Below are 24,190 nucleotides of genomic sequence, written 5' to 3' on the forward strand. Positions count from 1 at the left end.
TCCTGTGTTTTGATTTTACCATTGAATGAACGCATCCTCTTTCTAGATACCTTTAGAAAGCTACCGGGCTATCAGTCATTCATACTTTAGTATTAACTAGTTTTCATACAGCATTTTAATTTCTTTTTTTAATTTTTATTTATTTAATTATTTATTTTTGGCGGGGGCTGCGTTGGGTCTTCGTCTCTGTGCGAGGGCTTCCTCTAGCTGTGGCAAGCGGGGACCACTCTTCATCGCGGTGCGCGGGCCTCTCACTGTCGCGGCCTCTCTTGTTGCGGAGCACAGGCTCCAGATGCGCAGGCTCAGCAGCTGTGGCTCACGGGTCCAGTTGCTCCGCGGCATGTGGGATCCTCCCAGACCAGGGCTCGAACCCTTGTCCCCTGCATTAGCAGGCAGATTCCCAACCACTGCGCCACCAGGGAAGCCCTCAGCATTTTAATTTTTATAAAAGCACCTTTATCACATCTACCACCTCTCTTATGCCCATGAAGGAGGTACTATCACAGCTGTCTCCACTTACTGTTGAGGAAATTGAGTATCAGGGAGGCGGAGTGACCTACCCTAGATCGTGCAGAATGAACCATGGACTCCTAGCCCAGTGATCTTTGCATCGCCCCCACGATGCACTAGCTATTCGTCTTCCGGAGTTGATGGGCTAGGAGGTGTTACGTGAATGGCAGCTCTTAGGGCAGAGAATGAGAGGGCCCTGAGCACCTGCAAGGGGGGAGGGGAGCACGTGAGGGGGGTGGGGTGGGGGGTACGTGTAGGCGGGGGAGGGCCCGATGCTCTTTCCCCTCCCTTTCATACGGAACCTTGTCTGACTCCGAATCTAGGTTTCCAGAGCCCGAAATCCGGGCCGCAGGGTGCAGATGGGGCAGCTACACTCGCCCGCAGCCGCGAGGGTCCAGAAAAGGGTCAGGGGGTAATTAAAGTCCAGGTGAAATCAAACTATAGAGCCGCCCCGCTTTTAGAGACGGGCTCCCCACCCCGCATCAGATAGGCTCCCCTCCGGCTTGGTGGGGGCTCCTCGCGGCCGCCGCCACAGCCCGGACCCTCGCTCCCGGCCCTCGCAGTCCCTCCTCCAGGCCCCCAGTTCTTCCGCCCCCGGAGGCCGGACTGTGCCCCCGTCCCTCCTTCCCCCTCCCTCCCGGGGGCGGTGGCCCGTGGCGGACGCGCTGATTGGCGGCGGTGCGAGCGAGGGCCGGAATCGGCAGCTCTGATTGGCCAGAGTCTCTCGGCGGAGCCAAGAAGCTCGGCGAGTCGCTGGGGGAAGCTGGGCAGAGACCGGGAGGAACCGGAGCTCAGGGCGCGGATCCCTCAAGTCGGTGCCTGGCAGACCGGAGTCCGAACGTTGGAGCAGGGGCCTGGAGGTAAGGACCTGGCGCAGGGTCGCGTGAGACGGGCCCTTCCGCGGCAGCTGAGACGGAATCCTTCGGCCCTGCCCCAGGGAGCAAAAACGGGGCATCTTCTCACAGAGACGGAGCCCTCATCTTCCCGAGACGCGGGTCCCCCGCCCACCCCCGGAAAAGAGAGGGTCTCTCACCTCCCAGAGAGCAAAATAGTTTCCTTTTCCCTTCAGAAATGGGCCTTTCCTTCCTGGCCCCCGGCTCTAGAGATAGGATTCCTCTTCTTACTTTACCCCCTGGAATGGAACGTGCCCCCTCAAAGTGGGTTCCAGCCTCCCCAGGTATCTAGGGCCCCTTCATCTCTTTGGAGACCCATGCCCCTTCCCCCTCCCTAAAAAAACTAAGTTTGGATTCTTCTCCCCACCCTCCCTTCTCAGCTCATAGATAACGGTGTGTTTCCTCCAGGAGGGGAAATAAGCCCCTCCTTAAGAGGATATCCCTCTCCAGAGATTCTGCATGTCACCCTCAAAGCCGATACAGACCTCCCTGGGCCCCCCAACTCAGAAACTGGACTCTGCGATTTGCCTTTAGAGGTGGATGATTACCTACCTCCTCCCACCCCCCCATCCGTAGGAGAGAGATGGTTGGTTGCCTCAGACACCTCCACGCTGAAGGCATTTGGGGGATTTCCCCTCTTTCTCCAGTCAAGATGTAACAGAAGGGGTTTTCACACTCAGAAACAGGGCCAGGGTCTGGTCACCAGTCTGGACCAAGTCACCCACCTCAATCCACCCCTCTGTAACCCTTTTACACAAATCCCATCCCACTAACACCCCCCCATCCACCTCTCCCAGTCCCATCCTTCCCACCTAATTCCATCTCACCTTTCCTCACCCACCCTGGCCAGAGGTAAGGCCAGAGGATGAGGTTTAGTAAGACTGGAACTCTTAAAGCTGGGATCCTGAGCCTAGAGATCATTCCAGGAGCCTCCAAACTGCCAACAGAGATGGCCTCTGAGGCAGCAGGACCAGCAGGGACCACCCCCCCCCCCGCCAACACACACACACACACACACACACACACACACACACACACACACACACACACACACACACACACACACACACACACACACACACACACACACACACACACAAAAAGGACTGTGCTCAGAATATCCTCCCCTGAGGCAGGCCAAACCCTCTTCTAGAGACGAGGGTGTCAGTGCAGACAGAAGGGCCCCAATTTGCTCCCTGGGGCTGCCCCTCCCCCAGCTCCTGTGGGCATTGCCCGGTGGAATTCCCTAGGCCCTTGGCCAGGGGAGATGCTGCAGGAACCATCCGTTGGGCTGGCTTCAGTGAAGCTGGACTAAGGGACAGGATGTTGGTGACCTGAGGGGGGCTGGGCACCGCTGTAATCTGGCAGGCCAGGATGGGGGCGGGAGGCAGGGGAGAGAAAGGCAAGGAGCTTTGCTTTGCTCTTTGGAGCTTCACCCTAGGGGTGGAGTAGGAGAAGCATGTGTCCTGGACACCCAAAGAGGTCAGCCCTGGAGAGAGAAAAATGGCCCAGTCTGGAGTCCTTAGACCTCCCAGGGACTCCAAATCAAAGATCTTGCTCCTTCATTTTTGGACAGTTGAGCAAAGAGAGGCACAAGGAGGGGAAGAGACTTGCTCAAGGTCACCTAGCCAGTGGGTGGCGAAGCTGGTCACAGCCTCTCCGGGACTCCTGGGCTGCCGGGGTCCCGGACACCACCTCTTGTCCTCATATTTAGAACCGGGACTTCTGGGCACTGTGGTCCCCACTTGTCAGAGGTGGTACAGAGGCTCTGCCAATGTCACGCAGCTAGGAAGGGACAGAGCTGGAACCCAGCGCTGCCCCCCAACAAGCCACCTTGTAGATCCATTCCCAGGGCCTTGCACTTCACCACTCAGCCCTTGGGATCTTTTTATTGAGCCCACTGCCAAATCTAGGCTTGCCAGAATACAAATGGACTCAGGATAGCAAATGAGATCAGTTGCAAGAGTCTGGAGCCGACGCTGCTGCAGGAATATCTGTTGCAGGTGAGGCTTGCTCCAGGCACTTTGGACAGAGCCCCCCCACCCCCGAGAACTGGAAGTCACAACCCCTCCCTCCAGAGCCCCCCCGCCTCGATCCCTGCCTTTTCTCTCTGACCCCGAGTTCCCTGCCGCGATGTCCCACCCCAGCTCAGAGCCTGCTCCTTTTCCTGAGGTATCGGATGCCCACCAGCCCACTGGGGCAATGGCAAACAGGTCCCTACAAATGGGAGGGTCTTGAGGCAGAGACTCCCCCTGCCTCCAGCTAAGGGGTTGGCTGTTGTGCTCCAATTTAGAGCAGGGATCCAAGTCCAAGGTGCCAAGGTGAAAGTTCAGAGTATGAGGGAGAACTGTAGTGCATGGGGGTTGAGAGATCAGTCTCTGAATCCCTTTTATCAGGGTCTAGAGCCCAAATCTGCTACTTAGTGTGTTTCTTGGAGGAATTATTAACTTCTCTGTGACTCAGTTCCCTCAGTGTCCTTATCAGGGTAAAATGAGTTAATCTTTGTAAAGTGCATGGCACAGGGCAAGTGGGTGGAAGCAGTGATTATGATTACAAGTCAGAAAACCTCTAAACCTGGGTAGGGAGGTTGTGCTTTTAGGTAAAACTTATGACTCGCAGTGTAGATAATCTGTCAGGGGTAGAGGCAGCGAACAGTCAGCCCCTGCTTGGAGACAAGGGTGATGTCTTCCCAGAGAGACCGTACAGTATGTGGAATGCACCGCAGACCCTAAAGTCAGATGGAGCCGGGAGTCTACTCCCATTACTGCTGACGGGAGACCTTGGGCAGGTCATCCACCTCTCTGAGCCTCAGTTTCCTTATCTTTGAATTGGGTTTGTTGGGGGGTAGGCATCAGATAAGAGAGAGGTCTAGAGCAGGGTTTCTTATCCTCAGCAGTGTTGCCGTTTGGGGCCGGATCATTCTTTGTTGCGGGGGGCAGGGGGCTGTGCTGTGCATTGTAGGATGTCTAACAGCATCCCTACCCTCTACCCAGTAAAGCCGCTTGCAACCACTTCCATTTATGACAACTAAAATCATCTCCAAGCATTGTCAGACGTCCTCTGGGGGGGTGCAAAATCCCCCCCCACCACCACTGAGAACTGCTGATCTAATACAGGTGCCCCACTCACAGTGGATGATTGACATAAGAGAGTATCCTTCTTGTTCAGGTTCTCTTTCTGGTTTGTACATCATGGAGGCGGTGTGTTCAACTGCTGAGCCTCCCGATATTGAGGGCAGTATTAACCCCTCGCATTTCAACAGGAAAGTCTGGAGCACCTCCATGTATATTACTGTAGGTTTCCCATTTTACAGGTGAGCAAACGGAGGCCCACAGAAGTTAAAGGACTCTTCTAAAGGCATTACCCCCTTCCCTGCTAGAAGTCGAAGAAACGTCCATGCAGGAAACAGTTTTAGAAATCACCTAGTTCTGGGGCCTTCTCAGATCCTTTGGCAGTCTCTTTCAGAATTTAAACTGCGTGCCCTTGGGCCCAGCCATCCCACTTCTAAGAATTTCCTGTAGAAACGCTCACACAAGCGCACAGTAGAATGCAGGAATGTTCGCCTAAGGGCTTGGCAATCCAAGATGGGAAGGGGTTCCATTACATGGGAATATAAGCCGTCTTTTTAGAAGAATTGGGGAGAACTACATTCCTGACCTGGAAAGACCTCCAAGACATGATTTAGTGAAAACACTAAAGTTACAGCATCAGTATATACAGTATTTTAGTAAGTATATGCAAATACGTATAGGGAAGCAAGGAGCATGAAACAGGCCTGTGTGTGTGTGTATATACATATACATATATATATGTCAATGAATCTATCCAGGGGGAAGAAGAAGAAAAGGAATCCTCTAGCCAGCTTCCTGTGCATTACAGATGAGCCAAGCACAGTCCCCAGAGGTTGAGACTTGCTCAGGGTCCCTCAGCCAGGAAGGATGGCAGGGGGACTCGCCCGAGTTCTGCAGCCCAGGCTGGGGCTGTTTCAGCTGCCTGGCCCCCAGGTCAGTGTGGCGGGTGGGGTCTGAGGACTGGACATTCCTGCATACCCTGGTCCCTCTCTCCTGGGATGTGGTCAGGCCAGAAGCTGCCAGTGGCTGAAACTCAGGCCTTTGAGCTTCCTAAGAGTTCTGGGGCCAGGAGACAGGAATCTGAGGCCTCACGTCCACAGGCTGAGCCTCTGCCCTGGCCACAGCGGATTCTTTCTACCAGCATCCCGGTGGGTCTCGAGGTCACACTGACCAGAGCTGAATTGGGCTTCCACCAGCATGATGGCCTCAGGCCATGGCCATTTTACCTGTCAGTGTCACATTTCCCTATCTTGGAAAAGGCAATAGTATAAAAACAAAGAAAGAAAGAAGGAAGGAAGGGAGGGAGGGAGGGAGGGAAGAGAGAGAGAAAAAGAAAGAAAGAAAGGAAGAAAGAAAGAAAGAAAGAAAGAGAGGAAGGAAGGAAAGAAGGAAGGAAGGAAGGAAGGAAGAGGGAGGGAGGGAGGGAGGCAATGGTAGAACCTACCTCTGGGTTACTGTGAGGATTAGCTGAAACCCTGTTCAAACACCTGGTACCTGGTCCCCCTTAAGTAATGTGAGCCCTGGCTCTCTCCATCTCTGTCTGCTTGCCAGCCCCCCTTGCCAGGATGCAGGGGGAAAAAGCCTCGTGGGAGCCTGAGGGCTTCAAGAACACCCAGGCCGAATCACCCCCCTCCCTCCACTGCATCCCTGCAGAAGGTCCGGGAGGGGTTTCTAAAGGTGTCCGCGCTCCTCCCTCTCCCTTGTGTCTGACTAGCCCCACGTCTCAGGCATTAAACTCTCTTACCCATCCCCGGAATGGCATAGCCTGATATGGCCTCTAGTCACACATTCTTTCCGTAGCAGCGGGCTCGACTCCCCAAGGGCAAATTGCCCTCCTTCTTCAAAAGCTGTCTCCCTGACCCTCCCTGCCCCCAGCCTGGAGATCGATTTTTCCTCGGAACTCCCAGCACTTACATCTGAGGCCTCCTTGGGTCTATGACTGTTTGCTGGGTTTTCTCCCCTTCTGTATCCCTGGGGAGTAGAGATCATACAGTCAAGTCTCATTCCCTCCTGTCCCGAATGCAGAGCACCGTTCCTGACACACAGTAGAGACTGGACGAGCATTTATTGTGCAATACATATAACATAAAATTTGCCATTTTAATCATTTTAAAGTGTACACGTCAGTGACATTAAGTACATTCACAGTGTTGTGCAACTCTCACCACCCTCTAGTTCCAGAACTCCTTCATCACCTCGAAAGGAAACCTTGTCACTCTCCCTTCCCCCAGCCCCTGACAACCACTAATCTCTTTTTTGATTCAATAGATTTGTCTATTCTGAATATTTCATATAAATGGCATCATCCAATATGTGGCCTGTTGGGTCTGGCTTCTCCACGTTGTAGCATGTATCAGTACTTCGTTCCTTTTTATGGCTAAATAATATTCTATTGCATGGGTATACCACAGTTTGTTTATCCATCTGTCAGTGGATGGACATTTGGGTTTCCAACTTTTGACAGTTGTAAATGATGCAGCTATGGGCATGTATGTACAACTTTTGGTTCACAGATCTGTTTTCAATTCTTTGGGAAGTGGAACTGCTGGGTCATATGGTAATTTTTTGCTTAACCTTTTGAGAAAATGCCAGACTACACCGTTTTACATTCCCACCAGCAATGTGTGAGGGTTCCAATTTTTCCACATTTTTATCAACACGTTTCTTCCGATTACTGTTATTACAATGTATTATTGTCATTCTGGTGGATGTGAAGTGGTATCTCATTGTGGTTTTGATGTGCATTTCCCTGATGGCTAGTGATGCTGAGCATCTTTTCATGTGCTGGTTGGCCATTTGTATATCTTCTTTGGAGAAAGGTTCATTCAAGTCCTTTGCCCATTTTTGAATTGGGTCGTTTGTCTTTTTGTTGCTGTTGTAAGACTTCTTTATATACATAAGTATATCTTTGTGTTGCCATTTCCTCTTGCATTTAAATATTTGCTCAGCTCCTGAGGGTCAGGTGCTGTCTTGTGACCTCGGGATGTCAAGGTGACTACAATATAGTTCCTGCCCACAAGGGGCTCCCAGTTTATTTATTTATTTATTTTTATTTATTTATTTTTGGCCATGCTGGGTCTTCGTTTCTGTGCGAGGGCTTTCTCTAGTTGCGGCAAGCGGGGGCCACTCTTCATCGCAGTGCACGGGTCTCTCACTATCGCGGCCTCTCTTGTTGCGGAGCACAGGCTCCAGACGCGCAGGCTCAGTAGTTGTGGCTCACGCGCCCAGTTGCTCCGCGGCATGTGGGATCTTCCCAGACCAGGGCTCGAACCCGTGTCCCCTGCATTAGCAGGCAGATACTCAACCACTGCGCCACCAGGGAAGCCCTATTTATTTATTTTTATTAATTTTTATTGGCGTATAGTTACTTTGTGTTAGTTTCTACTGTACAGCAAAGTGAATCAGCTATACGTATACATATATCCCCTCTTTTTGGGATTTCCTTCCCGTTTAGGTCACAAGGGGCTCCCAGTTTAGAGCAAAGTTTCTTGACAGCACTAGTGCCATTGCTGGGGTGCGTTTGGGGGTGCTGTCCGTGCACTATGGGATGATTAGCAGCATTTCTGGGTTTTACTCCACTCGGTGACAGTAGCACACTTCCCCCCAAGTTGTCACAACCAAAAATGTCTCCAGACATTGCCAGATGTCCCCTGGGGGGCCACTTGTCCCCTGGCTGAGAATCACTGGTTTAGAGGCTTAGACAGTTGTGTGTATCTACAACTTCAGTCATATCTCTTGTGCCTAATAGGGTACATAGTGGGCGTTCAGGACTTATTTGTTGGATGTTGGATGGGTGGGTGGATGGATGGATGGATGAAATAATGAATGCAATTTACAGGGTTTGGACATGTGCCTGAAACTCTAATATGTGAAACAAAACACTGTTCTTCCAACTGGCATATTCTACCCCTTTCTGCCTAGCGCAATGGTTCTCACACTTGAACATCAGAATCCCCTGGAGGGTGTGTTAAAACAAAGATTGATGGGTCCCACCACCAGAATTATGGTCCCACCACCAGAATTATGTTGAATCACCGGCCCCGCAGAATGCTCCCAACCCGGTTTCCATGTCCCTTGGGAACCCTGCACCAGACTTCTCCCACCTCCGCCAACCTGTCTATCTTCAGAGGTCTCCTAGTCTTAACTGCCAGCACCTCCCACTTGGGTGCTGACATTTATGACTTTGGACTATCAACGACATGCTGGACATCTGTCCCTCAGCCACTGCATTGAGAATTCCTTCAAAGCCGGAACCCACCATGTCCTAGCACCCCTAGAACCCTGCTACCCAAGTGTGGTCCAGTGCCCAGCAGCATGACATCACTGTGGAACTGGTTAGAAATTCAGACTCTTGGGCCCCCTCAGGCCTACAAAATGCAGTCTGCATTTTAACACTATCCCGGTGGGATGGGGGGGTTCATGTGCGCATTCAAGTAGTTTGGGAAGCCTGTCCTAGGCCATCTCCGTAACCCTCACAACTCAGAGCTAATCCCTTGCAACTTCGCTGATGTGTTATATTGACAGCATCTGTTACACTGTAAACGGTGTCTGGGCTGGAACATCATTAGCGCGTTACTGGCCGTTCATCTCTTTGCCTGATGTATTTTATCTCTTGGAATGCCTAAACTGACCTTGCTTTACCCACTGGAAAGCCAGAGGGGCAGCGTCTTGCTCAAGGTCGAATGATGACCATGAGGCAGAACAGAGAGATGGCCATCCATTCCTTAGAGGGGAGCAGTTGAAACACCTTGGTGGTGACACATGAAAATATGGGGTGGGAGGGTAGCATTCTGAGGCTACTAGGTTTGCTTTTCAAACGTGGAGAGCTGGGAGATGATTTAAAAGTAGGCCAAAAACAGGGACTGAAGTGGTATTTTGCCATTTATTCAACAAGTATTTATTGAGTACTTCGTAGATGCCAGACATCGGCATCACGTGTATGGTATTAACAAGGAAAACAAGGTCTCCCTCTTAGTGGCTTCTGTCTAGGTGGGCAGTCTAGCCATCTGCATTCATTCATTCCTGTGAGTGTGCCCATTTATTGCACAACTTCCGTGTGTCCTGACAGAACTAGTGGGGTGTGTGTGTGTGTGTGTGTGTGTGTGTGTGTGTGTGTGCGCGTGCATGGTGAGGGAGAGACAAACACCCAGCTACTACACCAGAGGATCTTCTAGGCTAGCTGTCAGGGGACAGGCCTGTAAACAACCATTCAGAGAGATGAGTGCCAGGTGTGTGGGAGTGGATAGCGGTCAGAGCTCAGAGAAGGAAGAAGTTCCCTGTCCCTGGGGAGGCTGGGAAGGAAATTTCAGGAGGAAAAGTCAGAAAAGCCAGGAAAGATATTCTCAACAGATAGAACATGAACAGGGGCTCAGAGACTTCATGGAAAACTGTTAAAAGAAAATCTTCAGGAAAAAGGTGGGGGGGGGAATAAAATCATGGCTCCAAATACAGATGCAAAAACAAACACTTGTCAGTGATTTTATTAAGCTCATTCAGTGAGAGAACCAAGCAGATGTTGGAACTGGCTCAAAGGAAAAGTCAAATAAAGCATAATTGTCTGCAGAGTAAAGGAATGCTGAAATGCATTACAAATGGAGACAGAAAAAAATGGTTGGACAAGACAGAATTGGCTTCTCCATCAGATTCCTACAACTTACAAAGAGTTGAAAAAAATAGCTCGAAGATAATGAACAGGGCTAGAATCAGTTATCTTAAAAGTTTGTGTTGTATGTAAACAATGCATAGTTTTCCATTGAGATGCAATTTTTTTTTCTATAAAACCAATGTTCAGAGGATGGGGGAGGCATATGGCGGAGCCCACCCAGGGTGGATGGGCAAGGAGAGGGAAGCTGCAGGGGGGCCAGATCATGGACAGCCTGGTGACCCTAGATAATGAGTTCAGACTTGACCTAGAGACCCCTGGGGAACCTGGAAGGGTTTTAAACAAGGAGGTGACCTGATTTGATTAGCACTTGAGCAATATCCTTCTGGAAGATTCATGGAGAGTGGACTGGTTGTAGAAAGAGCGGACAGAGAAGCCTGTTAAAAGATGAGATGGTGGGGGCTTCACATAGAGTAGGGCTCGGCAAATATTTTCTTTAAAGGGCAGGTAGTAAATATTTGAGGCTTTGTGGGCCACACAGTTACGATCGCAACTGCACAGACTGTACCGTGAAATGTAAATGAATGGACGAATAAAAACTTTGCTAATAAAACAAACTAATAAAACTTTATTTACAAAAACAGGCTGGGGGGCCAGATGCCCCCCCCCCCCAACCACAGTTTGTCAAGCCCTCATCTAGAGCAACGTCGGAGAGGCTAGAGCTGTCCATGGTTTTGACGGGCCTCCTGTATCCCTTCCTCTAGATGTTTAGAGTCCATTGGCAGCTATTGGTGGGAGCCCAGGGACACCACTCCCCTCCCTTTGAGTGTGGGTTCCCTGAGGGAATCAGACAATCCCTGGGGTGGATCACTGGCCTTCTAGCAAAACCTTTCAGGACCTCGAAGCTCCTTCAGGGCAAGATTGGCCAAACAGCCTCTTAAAGCAGCCAAAAGAGCAAGCCATCACCTCCGCAGGGCTTTCCTGTGTAGGATCAGAGCCTGCCTCCCCTCTTTGCCCAGAGCTGTAAATAGCTCTCTGCTGGCTTTGCAAGTGCCATTCTGGGGACAGGCTGGAAATGAGCACACCAAGGAGCATTTGTGCAAATTACTGCCTGCATGCAAATTTGCATGCCTGGCATCCTGCCCCAGCGCTAAGTGCACATTCCTCCCAGGGGCTGAAAGCAAGACTCAAAGAAGAGCCACACACGGAAGCGCATGGACGTTCTGACCTGGGGACAGCGTCCAGGAGCGATCCAGGGCTGGGCTGCCAGGGTAATGATAAGCTAGAGGGACAAGAGGAAACATTCAGAGGCCCCTGGACGGAGTTCCAACTCAGGCTCTGCCCATCCTAAGGCAATGACCCATAAACAGTGGCCGCTCATATTTGCTGAGAATTTGGTGGGTGCTAGGGCTATTCTGAGGGTTTTATATGTATTTTGTTCGTCTCATTGCTCACAACAACCTAAGGAGGAAAGACTGATCAGGTTACAGAGGTAGGAAATGGAGGCTCAGAATGGATGACTGACTCCCGGGCTCTCATAGTAAAAGCAGCAAGTCTAGAGAGAAACCCAGGCTTACAGACCCCGACCCCTGCTGTCTAACACTAAGCCACATGGATGCCTCTGGGTATGCCCACTGCTCTTGCTGGCCTCAGTTTACTCATCCATCAATAGGAATAATAATGTCTTATCCCTTGATGATCACAGCAGAGTTTGGGAGGACCAGCTGCCACAGCAAATGAGAAAGCAGGGTTCGAAAGTCAAAAATGCTGAATAAAGCTGGTGGTGGGTGGACAAAGCCCAAAGCACTTCCAGCAGCAGTCACCCACCAGCAACTCGGATCATTTGCGTAATTGATCAGATTCAACCCTGTGCAATCCCTCAGTGTCCTGCTGTGGGCTTGGGGGGGGCTCTGTTTCTTAGACCCTCCTATGGGGTCAAGGAAGAAGTCCTGTATTTGGAAAGCAGCTGTGTTGCTGGCCCCCTGAGCGCCCTGGAGGTTGTGACTTCTGGGTCTCAGTTTGCTCATCTGTAAAATGGCAACAATACTGCCCTTTGAAACAGCATATTGGTGGTTATTAGGTTGGATGATAAGCGTGAGTGGTTGAATGCTTTCTACCTGCCAGGCACTGGGCTCTATTTGGATTATCTCATTTAATGCTCTTAATAATTCAGATAGGGATGACCTTTCTGTGGACATGGAAACAGAATCAGAGAGTTTTAAGTTTCTTGGCCAAGTTCACAGAGGTAGGAAGGGCCAGAAACTGGACATGTGAGACATAATTCAGTCCATAGCAAGACTACTATAAATAGTGTTGCCATGAACATTCTAGAACAAAGTGTTTTAGACTCCATCAGCAGTGTGTATGAGGGTTCCACTTCCTCCATACCCTTTCCAGCTCCAGCACCTCGACTTGCTATTATATTTTAGCCATTCCAGGGGGTGTGTAGTTGTGGGGTTTTTGTTTGTTTGTTTGTTTTATTTTTGGCTTCATTGGGTCTTCGTTGTTGTGTGCGGGCTTTCTCTAGTTGCAGCAAGCGGGGGCTACTCTTCGTTGCAGTGCGCAGGCTTCTCATTGCAGTGGCTTCTCTTGTTGCATGCAGAGCACGGGCTCTAGGCGCGCGGGCTCAGTAGTTGGGGCTTGCAGGCTCTAGAGCACAGGCCCAGTAGTTGTGGAGCACGGGCTTAGTTGCTCTGCGACATGTGGGATCTTCCCGGACCAGGGCTCGAACCCGTGTCCCCTGCTAACCACTGCGCCACCAGGGAAGCCCCTGTAGTTGTTTTTAAAATTTCTCTACTAACTGAATTCTATCATCTTTTCTATATGTCTGTTGACCATTTGGAGTTCCTATTTTATGAAGTGCCTCTTAAGATCTCTTGTCCATTTTTCCTTGGACTTGTCTATTTTCTTTTTCTTATAGCTTTGTAGGAGTTATTTAATCATGCTGGATAGTGATCCCTTTGCCAGTTATGTGTTATGTATCTTCTTCTACTCTGTGGCGTGACTTTAGTTTTCAGTGGTGACTTTTGGTTATTGGAATTTTTAATTTTTACATATTTCATATTCATCTTTTTTCATGGTTGAGGCTTTTTGTGTTCTATTTAAGAAATTTAAAGTCATTCATATTGCCTCCTCTATTTTCTAGTAGCTTTCACATTTTACGTTTCATATTTTTCTCTATAGTCTGCCTGGGGTTGACTTTTAGGTATCGAATGAGGCAGGATCATGATAAATTTTTCTTTCCATATGGATAATCCCATTGACCCAATATTACTGACTCTTTATAGGAAATCAAGAATTCATATAAGTGTAAGTCTGTTTTTCTATTCTCTATTTCATTTGTGAAGTGTGTTTCTTTGCCCCACACCGCATTGTCTTAACCACTGTAGCCTTAGAATATGATGGAACATTCCAGATTGCCTCTAAAAAGGCTGAACCAATCAACACTTTTACTAAGAATTCAATAACGGTATAATTTATGGGTGTATGATCCTAAGCATAGGCACAGCTTAAAGAAGTTAACAGTTTTATAAGTGACCAGACATGACCCAAATAATTATACAACAATTATATACAATCCTGTAAATGGGGTGCCACAAAGAGGGAGGTATGTGGGGCTGAGTGTGCATGGGGTGGGCAGGGGCTTGGGGGAGGTTTGATCTGGTGGGAGAGAGATCAGGGAAGGCTTCCCAGAGGAGGTGCGTCATGAATCAAAATTGAGGGTTAGTAGGAATTAAGAAATCAGAAACAAGGGAAAAGCATTGGGGGCAGTGGGAACAGCAACTGCAAAGTCTCTGGCACAGAAACCTACACAGGATGGACACTAGATCCAAGTGGCAGAACCTAGAGAGAAGGGGAAGTTGCAGTGCATGAAGATGGGAAAGGTCAGAGGATCCAGACCTCAAGGCTTTTGAACCACATTCAAGAGCTGGTTTTTATACCAAGAACAACTACCCTAAGAAAAGAACAGGAATATTCCAGATTAAGGGCAGTTCCAAGCACCTTCTCAGTGCAGCTAGAGTTGCTTCTTTGCAGGAGAATCTGTGTGACAACCTCTGTAGAAACACATGGGTCCTATAGCCTCATCCACATTTCCTGGCACTGAGCGTCTGGGTTTTCCTGGAAGTGACAGTTTTTCCTCACAGGCAGCCCGAGTTCTGCCGGCAGCAGCATCTGCCCAGCTCCATATCAGGTCTGGAACCCTGCTCTCCCCAGCCTGGAGAGTGTATCCTTCCTGCTGGGCATTTGTGGGATGCCAGGCCCTGCGCCATGGACTTGAGCCATTCCTCTTCATTCGTCATCATCTCTACTCATCACCCCACAGATGAGAAAACAGCAGCTCAGAGAGCTCAAGTCACTTGCCTAAGACCACACAGCTTCCAAGGGGCAAACATGACAGTTTTCAGCTCTCTATGAATTTTATTTTCTAAATTTGAATGGTATTTTTTTTTTCCTTTTCAAAATAGTGGGTGAGATTCTTCAGGAATTTCACCTGCGGAGTTCCAACATTGAGTCTGGATTTTAAAATATCCCCAGATCTGTGCCCTGAACTGAACTGATGATTACCCAGGCCTAAGACCCCTCATGCTGCCCTTGGCACTGCTTTTTCAATTTGGTAGCCAGCATGGGGTTTTGGTTCTTTCTGCACTGAGTAGGATAATTGAGAAGGTTTTAATATGTCAAGATATATGTCTGCTGGGTTTTTACAGAACTGGGGGAGAGGGAGAGAGCTATATCTACACCAGCACTTAAAATCTCATTAAATGGGTCCGTCCCTGTTTCAGGATGGGAAATCCAAACAGAGCCGACAAGACTGATGATACTTTCATGAATCTGGGCATCTGTTGTGTTCCTTGTGGATTTTCAAGGCAGGAATTTGCTGGCAAGAGAATGAAGAAGCCAGGAGCTTCAGAGAGGTCTCAGAGCCTGGAGTGATGGTATAGTTTTGGAACAAGGATTGGCTTGCCCCTCCACAGTGGGGTATGCTGGTGGGTGGGCGTGGGAACAGACTACGGATTTCCCTTATTCCCTCCCTTTGCAAGCCATGCTCCCCGTATTGGCTCACACTTCTGTTTACTGAGCACCTTCTCTGCACGGCAGTGTGCTGGGTGCTGAAATTACCCTCTCTTGGGACCCCATAACAACCCTGGGATGGGATTTCAGACCCATTTTACGGATGAGGAGCTATTAACAAAACTTGCACCAGTTCCCAGAAACTGACTGCCGGAGTTGGGATTTGAACTCAGTCACCTGACCTGCTGCATCTGTCCGTGTGGTCAGGAATCCCCTTGGGGCAGACATAGTTTTTTTAAAAATTTTTTTAATTTATTTTTTGGCTGCATTGGGTCTTAATTGACGGTGGCTTCTCTTGTTGCGGAGTACGGGCTCTAGGCACACGGGCTTCAGTAGTTGTGGCTCACGGGCTCTAGAGCACAGGCTCAGTAGTTGTGGCGCACGGGCTTAGTTGCTCCATGGCATGTGGGATCTTCCCGGACCAGGGCTTGAACCCTTGTGCCCTGCATTGGCAGGCAGACTCTCAACCACTGTGCCACCAGGGAAGCCCCAGACATAGTTCTGATTTGCATTTCTCTGATAATTAGCGATGTTGAGCATCTTTTCATGTGCCTGTTCAAGAGTAGGGGATTTCCAGCGGGGCAGTTGTGTCCCCACAGGGGACCTTTGGCAAGGTCTGAAAACATTTTGGGTTGTCACAGCTGGTGGAGGGGATAGTACTGGCGTTTAGTAGGCAGAGGCCAGGGACGCTGTTAACATCCTGCAGTGCACAGGACAGCCCCCAGCCCACATAAAACAAAAAATTGGCTGGCCCAAAAAGTCAATAGTGCTGAGGCTGGGAGACCCTGCTTGAGAGCACGCCTTTTCCACCCCCTTTCGAAGGTTTTCTTGGGAAGTTTCTGTAAGGGGACGCCTCTCTCTCATGGCAGGGCCTAGGCTCTGCACTGGAGTCAGTAAAATGCTTTAGATAACATCCAAGAAGGAGGCGGCAGCTGAACTCGTGATGTTCAGCTCAAGATAGGTTTCTTTTTCTTTTTTGGCTGTGCAGTGCGGCTTGCGGGATCTTAGTTCCCCAACCAGGGATTGAACCTGGACCCCCTCCTGCCGTGGAAGCGCCGGGTCCTAACCACTGGACCGCCAGGGAATTCCCACAATTTTAAAACGCACCATTCTGGATCCGGGGCATTTCCAGTACCGCCAGTTTACCCCTGTGTTGATGGGGGTTGAGAGAAAAATCCCCCCATGGGGGCCTGAAACTCAGGACACTTGCCGTATTATATTCTTTTCCTTCTTGTGGGAATGCAGCACATGAATGCATTCGTGCCGAAGCTGCTGACCACGTGTGCCCGGGATCACCGCACGTGTCCGGGTGAGATCCTGCATGTTTATCCCCGGGGGGTGAGCAGCTGGGCAAACTCTCGCCTTTTGTGTGGGGTTTTGCTACGTTGCCCAACTGAACAGTGGAAAACTTGGGCAACTTAGTTAGCCTCTGTGCCTCTTCTGTAAAATGGGGTTAATAATCACCTCTGATGAGGCATCAGACAGACTGCTTGTCTTCTCTGAGCCTGGTTTTTTCACTCCGTTAAATGGGAGGGTTGGACAAGATCTCTGAGGTCTTTATCCAGCTCTGAAAGTTTTAAATTTGAGATGCCCAGTTGCCACTGCCACTTTGCTAAAAGAAGAGCTTCCGGTGGAATAGTGGACTTGGCCGTGACAGGTGCACCCTGAACGCTGAGCCATCCCTGGAGTAACTTGAGAAAGCTGGTCTCGGCCCATGTCCGGTCAGGCACTCATGGGCAGAGAAGGAAAAGGAAACTCGGAGAGGCCACCTCATCCTGAGTTCCAACTGGGGTCTCTCAGGGGCGAGTCCCCCAGAGCTCCATGCCCCCTTCTCCACACACACGCTGGGCACCCCCGACCTCCTTCCGGCTCCCCACGTATTTCCTCACATGAACACAAGGCCCAGTAGACTGTGTTCTGTGGGAGCCGCTGAGCCCGGGAGCCCGGGAGCCGAGCTAGTACCAGGAACACTGGCATCCAGCCTTGTCTGACCAGAGACCGTATCTCCGTGAGCTCTTTTTTCTGCATCTCTTCAGATCTGTGAAATGAAGAGTCCCAGGTTTGCTTGGGGATGTCCTTTGGAAAGAAGAATGGCATGTCGACGCCACATGGTTATTGGGGAAAGTTGCTGAGTCTACAAGACATCTCTGCACTTGAGTCGGCATTGGGTGAGAGACAGGAGAACTCCTCGGAGATTTCTGTTAAAAGACCAGAATGAGAAGCCGATGGTTCATAGTGGCTGCGATAAGAGGCCGGTGACTTGGTGTACTTTTCCTCTTCTGCAGGAGCCAAATGATGGTAGAGATTGCATTTCTCCGCATCTGTAGAATCACCCCATAGCACCATGCTCGTGATTCTGCAGAAAAGCCAGGCAGCCAGACAGATATGGGTTCAAACCCCAACTGTCAACTTATTTGATACAAGGGGGGTGAGTTTTACTTAACCTTCTGTGAATCTGTCTCCCCATCTGCAAAATGGCTCTGCCGTTGCATCACAAGATGTTTAAATGCATCAGTGATCAGATAGCAGAGAGTAGAGATAAAGCCTGACCCACCAAACGGCGCTTCAGCTTTCTTTGCCTTGGTTTTCTTATCCACTAAATGCGAAGAAGTCTTTCATGTGATGGAGTGGTGTTTTGTCTCAAAACAAACAGCACTCGTGGTGACAGAGAGACACAGGGCAGTTACTGGTGGTAACCAACCAGAGCAGTTTGCCCCAGGACACCTGCCATTCCTTGGGGCAGAGCAGTGGACCCGGGGGAGTGGACAGTCAAACAGGGCACAGAATCTCAGAACCTGGGACCAGGAGGAATCTCTGAGCTGATCCAGTCTAACCATGATGCTTGAAGCTCCTCTCCTGCATCCTAGATGAGAAGACGCCCAGCCTCTGGAGTCGAGCCCACTCCAACACGAGGAGCTTCCTTAGTTATTGGGCCGGAATCTGCCCGTTCTGGTTATTTCTCTCTCGTTTTGCGACTTACCCAAGATTGCAGCCATCGCACAAGACACAGCTGGGACATGAACCCAGGTCTCCGTGCTCAGCTCGTCCCCATAGCCCCCATGTTGTTCGGGGTCCTATTGCTGCCTTCCGTTCTGCCCAGGTTTCTGGGCACACAGCAGGGCTGGTGTGACTGTGCAGGGGGACTCCCGGGGAGAAGACTGCTCTCTACCTTGAGAACTCTTGGGAATTTTGGGAGTCAGCAATCTGACTGTGTCCCTGAGACCTGGTCAGCCCTTCTCATCTGCAGATGCTGACCGGCTGATGGGACCGTCACAGGAGAGACGGGGGAGTGTTCCCAGCAGCCGGGTCCCCTGGGGGCAGACCTAAGGAACACTGGTCTTGGACCGGCCTGTCCCAGCTGACCCAAGGCCACCTACTTCCCCAGGAGAAAGCTGCCTAGGTTAGGGAATCATTTGTTCTCTCTCTCTTTTGTTTTTCTGGCCTCACAAAGCTGCAAGATCTCAGTTCCCCAGCCAGGGATCGAACCCTGGCCCTGGCAGTGAAAGCGCTGAGTCCTAACCACTGGACCGCCAGGGAATTCCCAATCATTTGTTGATTTTAGTTTTTCCTCCTACAAAGTCAGCCTGCTGCCTCCATTCCCAGAGGTGTCCACATCCCAAGGACTTAGCAACATTCAACACACAAATTATATTTCATGTCCACGATGAAACAGAGGTGAAGAGGAGCTGGCATTCCGGGGCAGGGAGACATGCATCAGTGAACAAATGGGAAACTGTGAAGGGCCTCAGCGAACATAAAATTTGGCAAGGTGAAGTAGTGGAGTCAGGAGGGCCTCTCTGAAAGTGTGATTTCTGAGCTGTGGAAGGCGCCACCCATTCAGAGACAGGGAAGTATGTTGGGGGTGGTGGGGCTCTGCACAGGAGGTGCACGGCAGGACCCAGGTCCAGGGACTTTGAGGTTATAATGAGAAGGTTGCGTTTTATTGTCTTTGCAATCAAACACCATTGGTAGGTTATTAACCAGGGAGTGATGTGGTCTGTTTCACTCTAAAGCAATCCCTCTGGCCGCCCCATGGAATGTGGATTGAACAGGGCCACAGGGGAAAGCTGCTGTGACTTGGAGGTGGCTTGGATTCGGGTGGAAACAGAGAGAGAGGATGTCCTGGAAATGTCTGGAATGATGTCAGGACCTGAGGGAGTGGCAAAGTAGATATGCTATGAACACTGGTTTACAAGTATCTGTTTGAGTTGCTGCTTTCAGTTCTTTGGGGTATTTACCTAGGAGTGGAATTTCTGGGTCATATGGTAATTCTCTGTGTACCTTTTGAAGAAACAGCCAAACTGTTCTCCATAATGTGCCATACTGTTTTGGTCAAAGTAGCCACAGTAGCCTTTCCAGATTCAATAGGATGTAGAGACAGACCCCTACCTCCTGAGCGGGGAGCAAGGTCACAGAGACAGGATGTGCAGGAGGGGAGATACTGCAGTAGCACCTTTGCAGCAAGCAAACTGCTGCACGGACGGGGCATTGATCAGTCCATTTATTCATTCCTTCAGTGAATATTTATTGATGTTGTCTGTGCCAGGTGCTGTGCCATGGTGGGGATACAGGGCATCCAGTGTGTGGTTCTTGCCATCTCAGAGCTTACAGTTACTTGGAGAGAGTCCTGAAATAAAATTATGCAATTAATTTTGGAGGAAGGGACCTGGGTTTTCTTGATATTCCTTTTCTCCTTCCTTTCACCCTTTTTTATGTTTTAAATTGTAATGATCATCTTTTTAAAAATTTTTTTATTAGAGTATAATTGATTTACAAATCAGTACACCTGATTTACAGGTGTATGGCAAAGTGAATCAGTTATACATACACACATATCCACCCTTTTTTTAGATTATTTTCCCATATAGGTCATTACAGAGTACTGAGTAGCGTTCCCTGTGCTATACAGAGGTCCTTATTAGTTATCCTTTCCTTCCTTTTACCTTTTTTAAAATGGATGAATAGCTTAATATGGCAAACTGCACTAAACTTAACATACGGCTCCATGAGTCTTCTCCTATGTAAACACACACGGGACCAGCACCCAGATCACGATACGGACCATTCCCAGCCCCCAGAAAGTTCCCTCATGCCCCTTCCCAGTTAATAACCCCCAGAGGGTAACCGCTGTTTGACATCTATCAGCAGAGATTAGTTTTGTCTGTTTTTGAACTTCATATGAATGGGATCTGCAGGAGATGCCCTTTGGTGTCGGGCGTCTCCCTCCTGCTTGTGAAACCCCACAATTAAAGCTTTAGTTAAAAGCTGCAGTAGGGCTGTGAGCGCATGCAGTAGTGAGACAGAACCAAATCTGGGGAGAATCATATCAATACTGACAACAGAAGAGCTTGCCTTCTGTTATTTATTATGCTTTCATTAGCAAGCATAATAAATGCTTGCTAAGCATTTATTATGTGCCAAGCCCTGCCTGAAATTATAATGGGGGCAGAAATCAGAAGGCCACGGGCCCTGGGACAGTTCCCAATGGGGTGGGACCCCCACCTCTGCTCTTTATCATCGGGTGTGACTCTGGGCAGGTTACTTTAATCTCTCTGTGCCTTCGTTTCCCCTTTGGTAAAATTAGAATGACCGTTGCCATATCATGTCACATATCTTAGTGATTAAAATAGACACGAAGCTCTGTATTTAGGGAGCTCGAATCCTTATGGGGATGTGGGGAAGTTAGACAGCTTTTTTTTTTAATTGAAGCATATTTGATATACAATATTGTCTTAGTTTCAGGTGTACAGCATACTGATTTGGGTTTTTTGCAGGTTATGTTCCATTATAGGTTGTTACAAGATATTGGGTATAATTTCCTGTGCTATACAGTAAATCCTTGTTGCTTATCTCTTTTATGTATAGTAGTTTGTATCTGTTAATCCCATACTCCTCCTAATTTATCCCTCCCTTGCTCCCTCTCCCCTTTGGTAACCATAAATTAGTTTTCTATGTCTATGAGTCTGTTTCTGGTTTGTATATAGACTCATATTATTTTTTAGATTCCACACATAAGTGACACCATATAGTATTTTTCTTTTTCTGTCTGACTTACTTTACTAATATAATATTCTCTAGGTCTATCCATGTTGCTGCAAATGGCATTATTTCATTCTTTTTTATGGCTGAGTAATATTCCATTGTGTGTGTGTGTGTGTGTGTGTGTGTGTGTGTGTGTGTGTGTGTGAGTGTGTGTGTGAGTGTGTGTAGACTGCAAACGCTGGCTCTGGAGAAACACGCACCTCCAGTGCTGCCGATGTGTTAGCAGGAAAGGAAACAGTGTCTGCTGCAAAGAGTGGCTCCACCAAACTAGGGTATGCGCGCTTTCTCTAAAGACTGCACTCTGGACGTGGATGCACATGGGTCACTCTTGTGTCATTAGGAAGATAGGACCGATCTGTGGTTTCAAGGCTTGGAAAGCCTAGATCAGTGTTCAGCAAACTTTTTCCGCAAAGGGCCAGATGGTCAATATTTTCTGCACTGTGGCCGTGTGATTTCTGTTGCAGCTACACAGCTGCCTTTGTAGTGCTTTGTAGCAGCCGCAGTGGCCAGAAATGAACGAGCAGATCTTCATTTGCAAAAATCGCACCGTTGGCCACACTGTGCAGACTCATAGCTGAGAATTTGAATCCCTGGGCAGCCAAGCCTCAGAACGCCCTCTTTCCTGGCCTTCCAGGAATTCCGGGCTTCCTGACTCCGAGCTTCCCTTTCCTCCTCTGTCTTGGGATGAGTCGAGAAATTTCGCTTTGTGTTGACAACACGTGCCCTGACCTCCCTGACTGTGCTGACCTACTTTCAACTTTCAAGTATTTACATCTGGGATTGGAATCCGGTTTGACCTGGTTCAATGCCAGGAAACAAACGTCCTTTTTAGAGTCCATTTGAAAGCTCACCTCCTCCTCCCACATCTTCAGAAACCAAATCGAACACAGATCAATGTTCCAGTGTCTGTGAGGCTCCCTGTTAATGCTGTGTCAATTTATTCAGTACTTGTTTTCCTGTAATTAAATGTCTAGACACATTTTGCTGCTATCAGCTGAGGCTACCCTAGCTCTCTGTTATCATTTCTCTGTATATTATTAGAGAGAGAGGCTGCTTTCAGGTTATTAGCAATGATTCAGAAAATACCAAAAGGTGGAAGAAAGTAGACTTCCACTCCATAGCCCCATATCCAAGACAAAATGGTGTTGAACAGAAAGTCCATTTCTTTCCAGCCTTCCTTTCTCATGTATTGGTTTATGGGTTTGGTTTTGCACCTCTATGAAAGTATAGCCAGACTGCATATAAAATTTTACTTTCTCTCTCATTACATCACTTCAAAAATCATTCCTCTGCCTTTTTACATGGTTTTTGATAATTAAGTTGTTGTATCACAGCTTATTTGAGTAGCCCTCCTCTGTTTGTTGTTTACATTGTTTTCAGTGGTCCACTCTTCTAAATTACACTGCTCTGAACAACTGAGCACAGAACTATTTCTTTATTTAGAATTGATTGCTTTAGCTACGTTTCTGGGCGGTGGAATTATTTGGTTTTCAAATATTTACTAGTTCTTGAATCCTTGGGGCTACATTCTTTTCCAAAAGTGTTGGATCCAGATACTATCCATCGTGGTATGTTTGGAGAGAGAGCAGGGGTGATGTTCTGACTCTCAGACCTGAGATCAGAAATGCAAAAAACATAAATCGCAGATGGTTGCTTGGTTTGTTGATTGGTTGGTTCTACCTTCTCGGTCTCATTTCACAAAGAGGAAATTGACTCCACACCTAACACACACCCTCAATTTCACAGATGCTATTTCTTTTTTTTTTTTTTTTGAATTTTTGAATTTTATTTTATTTATTTTTTTATACAGCATGTCCTTATTAGTCATCAATTTTATACACATCACTGTATACATGTCAATCCCAATCACCCAATTCATCACACCACCACCACCACCCCCCAGCCGCTTTCCCCCCTTGGTGTCCATACGTTTGTTCTCTACATCTGTGTCTCAATTTCTGCCCTGCAAACCGGTTCATCTGTACCATTTTTCTAGGTTCCACATACACGCATTAATATACGATATTTGTTTTTCTCTTTCTGACTTACTTCACTCTCTATGACAGTCTCTAGATCCATCCACGTCTCTACAAATGACCCAATTTCGTTCCTTTTTATGGCTAATATTCCATTGTATATATGTGCCACATCTTCTTTATCCATTTGTCTGTCGATGAGCATGTAGGTTGCTTCCATGTCCTGGCTATTGTAAATAGTGCTGCAATGAACATTGGGGTGCATCTTTTTGAATTATGGTTTTCTTTGGGTATATGCCCAAGAGTGAGATTGCTGGATCATATGGTAATTCTATTTTTAGTTTTTTAAGGAACCTCCATACTGTTCTCCATAGTGGCTGTATCAATTTACATTCCCACCAACAGTGCAAGAGGGTTCCCTTTTCTCCACACCCTCTCCAGCATTTGTTGTTTGTAGATTTTCTGATGATGCCCATTCTAACTGGTGTGAGGTGATACCTCACTGTAGTTTTGATTTGCATTTCTCTAATAATTAGTGATGTTGAGCAGATTTTCATGTGCTTCTTGGCCATCTGTATGTCTTCTTTGGAGAAATGTCTATTTAGGTCTTCTGCCCAGTTTTGGATTGGGTTGTTTGTTTTTTTGATATTGAGCTGCATGAGCTGTTTATATATTTTGGAGATTAATCCTTTGTCCATTGATTCGTTTGCAAATATTTTCTCCCATTCTGAGGGTTGTCTTTTCGTCTTGTTTATGGTTTCCTTTGCTGTCCAAAAGCTTTGAAGTTTCATTAGGTCCCATTTGTTTATTTTTTTTATTTTTTACTTTTTTCCCATTTGTTTATTTTTGTTTTTATTTCCATTACTCTAGGAGGTGGATCAGAAAAGATCTTGCTGTGATTTATGTCAAAGAGTGTTCTTCCTATGTTTTCCTCTAAGAGATTTATAGTGTCCAGTCTTACATTTAGGTCTCTAATCCATTTTGAGTTGATTTTTGTGTATGGTGTTAGGGAGTGTTCTAATT

At 48.2% G+C, this 24,190-nt stretch overlaps 1 protein-coding gene across 1 annotated transcript in view; it reads left to right on the forward strand.

Annotated features, from left to right (window-relative positions):
- The first annotated feature begins 1,237 nt into the window (after positions 1 to 1,237).
- The window catches only part of ABAT (4-aminobutyrate aminotransferase), an 89,403-nt gene continuing 66,450 nt past the window's right edge, over positions 1,238 to 24,190 (forward strand). The window contains exon 1 of the mRNA XM_082359935.1: positions 1,238 to 1,370. The gene's annotated coding sequence lies outside the window, so the exon portion shown is untranslated. The remainder of the gene's footprint in view (positions 1,371 to 24,190) is intronic.

The sequence above is a fragment of the Balaenoptera borealis genome, assembly GCF_965194805.1.
Source record: "Balaenoptera borealis genome assembly, chromosome: 16".
Classification (NCBI taxonomy): Eukaryota; Metazoa; Chordata; class Mammalia; order Artiodactyla; family Balaenopteridae; genus Balaenoptera; species Balaenoptera borealis.